Source organism: Euprymna scolopes, chromosome 13 (genome assembly GCF_053919585.1).
Source record: "Euprymna scolopes isolate OS-2025 chromosome 13, ASM5391958v1, whole genome shotgun sequence".
Lineage (NCBI taxonomy): Eukaryota > Metazoa > Mollusca > Cephalopoda > Sepiida > Sepiolidae > Euprymna > Euprymna scolopes.
This window is the reverse complement of record NC_136494.1, coordinates 118,412,089-118,418,351: the sequence shown is the minus strand read 5'-3', so window position 1 is coordinate 118,418,351 and position 6,263 is coordinate 118,412,089. Positions and strand designations below refer to the sequence as shown.

Genomic DNA, 6,263 nt, shown 5'->3' with positions numbered 1-6,263 from the left:
ACGAAGGTTGATTCGTTTTAAGGTGGTTATATCAAGATCAAACACCGCTATGTTTCCGACCATAATGTTATATAGCCAATGAGAAAATGTATGCTGTTGGCTTCCAGTTTTTGGTAGTCACTGCATTATCTTGTTTAATCTCTTGACCACTGTAAATTTCGAATTCCTCGTCGCCAGTATTGTCCCTTGCAGGTAAGTAATAATAAAAACAAACACAGTGGTATAATTAACAAAGAGCATTTTAGCAAAAGTATGTTTAAAAAGTACACGCCATGATTTTGTGGCCATAACTGCGACGAATCCCTACATAATAAAGTGTTAAATGTAGCTATAGTTATAGTCTCTCAGCAAGTCTATTATTGCTGAGATAGGCTTATCCGATAATAAGCATTTAGCTGGAACATGTTCATGCATGAAGAAGAAGACAACCCCTGTGCCTTAAAACTTATTTTACTTCTATTATCTTATAATTACTTCTAGCATAGCAAATAGTTTTACGTCTGTTCCTCCTAAGCAAGCATGTCACTGAAGCATAAAGGAGTACCGTGACAGTGGTCAGGTTTATAGGTAGCTATTTGAATAAGAAGTTGAGCAGAAAGATAATTGTTTTCATTACATTTTAATTTCTGCAAGCTGTTATGTTAGGAGAAACCGGGAGCAGGCATAGGGTTCCAGAGGCAACCGATCAGAGGAAAGAAACTATTAGAGTATAAAAACAAAACGGTGCTAATGCACTTATTGATCCGCGCTATTTTTTTAAATAGGATTTTCAAGTTTAATTAAAGTTTTATGATATATGTGTTTATTAAATTGCAAGGTTAGAGTACAGAATAGTTACAAAACACCCTCGCATCCCCATGTTAAGAATGGCTTTCTAAATAATAACGTTATTATTTCAGTGCGGATCAATAAGTGCACTAGTACCAACAAAACTTTTGGCATCAAGGGACCTCTACAGAGAAAAGATATTTTTTTGCACAGAAGGATCAGAAGCATTGACGCTGAGGGTGAATTCGAGGCATATTCCGTGGTAGTACTTGTAAAAGGTTCAAAAATCAGTTTTGCACCCTATCTAAGAGATGGGCTAGTGGTTAGTGCACCAACCTAAATGTGACAAGAATATTCAATAGATAGGTTATCTTAAGAGGGGCTACAAGAGATCTAATGTCCTTACCGTACAGCATTTTGCATTATTATGTGGTTTCATAGTAACAGCAAAACTGCGATTAGTCTACCTTCAAACACCTTCTGGATAACATAGTTACTCATGGACACGTGTTTCGTCATCACTACGATTTATCAGCGTGACTGACTATGACAGTGTTCGAACCCACGACCACCGAGATAGTAGTCGGCAGTGACGTGCAGGGAACTTTTTCAGGGAAAGTACTCAAATGAAAAAAATAAACGGCAAAAATATAGTAATGGTGGGGCACGGGCTTATAATACATTCCTCTGAAAAGGGCACTTTTAAAACAGGAGTAAAAGGGGCAGGTGCTTGGGCACCCTAGCATCCTCCCACTTTTTCACGATCCTCGTAGTTGGCTGCATTAACCATTACGCTGATATAAAAAAAAGCAGGCTCCTTTAGTCTTGGACGGACTATGGATTCCCACGAAGGGTTGCTTGCGCGTGAAATTTTTTGTGACAGGGGTGCGCAATTTCCAACCACACTTCTCCTGTGACGACATATTTTAATACCGTTGACAAGTGAAGTACAGGACGACTGGAAACAAACGCTGAGATAAGCGGAGAGTACATAGAGCACCCAGAATTTCCAAATGGTCACCCATCTGATACTAACCAGGCTCAACGTTGCTTAACTTCGATGATCTGACGAGAACCGGTGTGTCAACGCGATTATGCCTATATCCCATATGTGTAGCACTAGCAGTATCAGAATTTTGGGGGAATTTTTGACACCCCTAACAGAAAACTGCGATTAAAATATAGAAAACCCGTAATTTCTCTTTCTAAAGTGGGTTATTTATTTTCTTTATAGAATATGCTTCCAAAATAAACTATTTAAGTTGTTTAAAAAATAATAGAAATATTATTTTTCATTGTTTAAAAAACAGTGTTTACAAAGTGCGTGCGTGCGCTCTGGGAAGCCATTTTGTTACGTAATGAAATCAATTGATTTTTATGAGATGAATATTTTTCAATTTTTAAACTTTAAAAATCTATCAAAATTTTCCTATTCGTTCAATTGTTACGTTTTTTTCAGGGTGAATGTAAAATTTTATGCTCTTTCCGATAAACTAAATATAATATTTTAGACAAACGTTGTTTTATAAATTCACCCCCCCCATTTTGGAATGTCTATGAGAAATTTAATAATTAATTTTGCTTGAAACGTTTTATATATCACAAATTGAAGATAAAACATGAATAAATAAAATACTCAAATTTAAAACAACAAAAAATATCACTTATCTGGTAATTTACCGGTAAAGTCCAAAATTTAAATCCTTCTTTTTTCGATAACCACGTGTTATTTTTTTGTTTTTTTTTTTACGTGGAAGCTTAATTTTTGTTTAGAATGTTCCAGTAATTAATAGTCGATCAGTTTATATAATTATATTTAATTCCTGGTTTCCTTTTTTTCGATATATAAAAAAAAGACGAATTCGGATTATGCAGATGTATAGTATAATAAAAAAAATATTCAGGTATTTCTTTAAGATATTAAAAAAAGAAAAATACCAATGAACATCTGCGTCATATAGTAATTCGTGTTATTGAAAAAATGAAAACTATCAGATTTTTTCTACGATAGCGTCAAGGCACAATAATAAAAAAACCGGACAAGTTATCTCCCTTAAGTCAGGCAAAAACACCGTCCACGAAGGCCACGCTCTGACCCGACATTCAGCATTCTTCGGAGCAGACGTTCAGACGTATTTACTAGTTTTTAAAGAATTTTATTGGAATAATGGTGAGTTTTTTTGTTTTTTTTTTACTACCCGTATTTTTTAACTTTCTGTAACTGATGAGAAAGTTGTATTTAAATTTTATTTTGACTTTTTAAACTTTATTTGAGTAAAAAACATTAATTTTTCAGGTAAGTTCACTTTATCGCCGAAAATGTTTCGGCGATAAAAAGTTACGTTTGTATTACTACTGTCTCTGTCTGTACACATAGATTAAAAAGAAAGTGGTCTAAAAACAAAAATATAGCAAATAAATGTTATCAAAGGCAAGATAAAATATAAAAAACTCGTAATTTCTATTTTTAAAGTGGGTTTATTTTCTTTCTGGAATATACTTCCAGAACTTATAAAGTGAGTTGAGAAATTCGAAAAAGTTGTCCCAAAACAAATATAGAACAAATAAAAGTTATCAAAGGCAAGATAAGTTACATTTCTATCTAACTGGATATATTTTTTGTGTTTTTATTCAGTGTAACAATGTATCATGTTTTATAAATCTGTCCAAGGAAATTTAGATTTTCTTATTTTATTGTTAAAAAAAATTGAACCCAAACCTTTTATTCTGAATTCAAACTGTCTGCTGGAAAAATTTATTTTCTTGTAAAAAAAAAAAATTATTGCAAACTTTCCATCATGTTTTATAAATCTGTCCAAGGAAATTTAGATTTTCTTATTTTATTGTTAAAAAAAATTGAATCCAAACCTTTTATTCTGAATTCAAACTGTCTGCTGGAAAAATTTATTTTCTTGTAAAAAAAAAAATTATTGCAAACTTTCCATCATGTTTTATAAATCTGTCCAAGGAAATTTAGATTTTCTTATTTTATTGTTAAAAAAAATTGAATCCAAACCTTTTATTCTGAATTCAAACTGTCTGCTGGAAAAATTTATTTTCTTGTAAAAAAAAAAAAGACAAATATTGAAAAACTTTTTATTCTGGAATTTAAATCTGTCTAAAGAGAATTTATATTTTCTTATTTTGTTTTTAATAAAATTATTTAAACTTTTATTCTGATTTCAAAATGTACGCTGGAAAATTTTATTTATTTTCTTGTTTTAAAGACATTTGCAAACTTATCTTAATTTGTTCCCACTGAATTTAAAATAAACTCAATTTCTTATTTCAATAAATGCAAATGGAATTTCTTTGCCTTTCTGCTTAATTTCTCACATCTTTGAAGAATTTATAAGAAATTATTTGATTAAAATCTTACTTACATTGCAAAATAGGAAATGTCAATCCTAAAGTGTTACCTTCGTTTATTTTATACAAAACGGAATAAAAAACTTATATTATAAAGAAGACGTGTTTTGGTTTGTTATTATTGTTATTATTACATTAAATATTTGTTTAATCATATATTGTAAATATGAAGAATTCCACACTTTATTCAATATAATCCAATATCGAGATTATTAAGGTTTCTGAATTAGTGGGGTTTTTTTTACACTTATAGGCCTCCGTACATAAGTAAGAGATAATTTTTCACTTCCGGTGTCGTTACAACTTGCTTTAAAGGCACGCGTGGTCGCGATGTGTCTTGGAAAAATCCTTCCATTTAAAAATACATGGATTATAATACATAAATATGAATAAATTCTCATACAGGAAGATTAAAAGAAAGCATATCTTACTCATTAACCAGGTAAGTTCTTTATTTTGCCGTTAAAATAATTATCGTAAGATTCAAGTAATGTTATTGTTCGAATGTTAAGTGAAGAAATCGACGGAAAAATAAATAAAATTGTTTATTTCTCTATTAAAGCTTTTATGATATTAAAATTTGGTCTTTGCTCGTTTTATTGAAATAAAATTTACGGGTTTAAATTACGTTTTACTATTATTAAAATCTGAAAGAAAGATAGGTGTATATTCAAAATGGCGACTTCGCCTGCGAATGTCCCCAAAATTCTGATACTGCTAGTGTAGCACTAAGCAACACGCTATTTACCGTTGTAATCAGTTAATAACTGAATACAAAGTCAAACGCCGACAATCATACGTATTAATTCGATTAATATTAAACTGTAAAAGCAAAGTGATAGGTGACATTGGGTGCCAAGGAACGTATGTAAAGTGTTAGGTTTGTGGTAGTGTGTTTACAGTGCGGATGATTGTACGTAGCATGAGTATCAATGACAGGTCAACAGTTCACATATATACGTATGGTTGGTTAAATCTTGTTTGATGGTGTTTATGTTTGCAAACGGCAAATATGGTGCGACGTGTGTTTACATTTTTGTGCCTTTAGCCCCGTTAGTAGAGAACCTCACGTTATTAAAATATGCGAACTCTTTGATTAATATGTATCACAACCGATTGCTGAAGAGAAAAGGGGAGCGATTGGCCCTACTACGCGAAGCTTGCTTAGCCACCTTGATCTATTTATGAATCGCTACACTGGGGACACGCGGTAATTGACTATTAGCGCATGTCAATCGTTAATAGTCGAAAAATATACTCGAGCCTGCTCTCAACTTACTAATCAAACCATACATGCGATGAAACTTCCGGTTTCGATATTGGCTTTTTTAAAATTTGATGATTGAAAAATGTTTATGAACTTTTAAATTTAAATTACATTTTGTAAGATGTCGACGTATATAATTTAATACATTTATTAGGTGAAATTAACACAAAAGCATGTAACTACAGTCTAGTCATTCAATAGTCAATTCACAGTCACATGATCAGATCTTTAGTTATTTAGAACCAAAAGAGCGTTTTAGACATCTCAGTAAATACGCAGAAACAATTTTTAGCTAAGGCAAATGGATCCGATTTTGATAAGGGTCCTGGATATGATCTTAAACTATATCCAGTGATGAGGCCCCAGTTTACAGGCTTTGGGGAATGTGGAGCCACCCTTTAATTACCATTGCTCCCAGGTCCACTCTGACCCGGAGTGGTAGTACCTGTTAGGGTCCCAACTATCGGTTGAATAGAAACCGACTTGAAAACAACAAATATATTCTATTAAAAAAAATTTTCTTCAAAATCTTTGGATTCGGCATTAAATAACCCGAAAAGGGTTGATATGCCGTAAAGCAAAAACAACCAACCAACCGATTTTGATAAGATATTAAAGTAAGTTTCAATGTGTATTCAATAAGTTTTCAGATTTTTTTCGTATGGACACTTTTATTGATAATACACAGACGAAACTTTAGTCTCCTTCGAAGTAATTTCCTCTGGTTGCAATTCCATTGTTGTACTGTTCCAAGAACTGGCATCAAATTGTGTTTGTCTTCCTGTATAAATCTTGTTCCAACTATCAATCGAAAATATGCTGCCAACCAAGAACAACAAGAATTAAGGAGTGTGGTGTA

The 6,263-nt window shown here is 32.2% G+C and overlaps 1 pseudogene; it reads right to left on the bottom strand.

The window, feature by feature from the left end:
- Nucleotides 1-1,756: 1,756 nt before the first annotated feature.
- Nucleotides 1,757-1,872, bottom strand: LOC145292438 (5S ribosomal RNA; annotated as a pseudogene).
- Between the last annotated feature and the right edge of the window lie 4,391 nt (nt 1,873-6,263).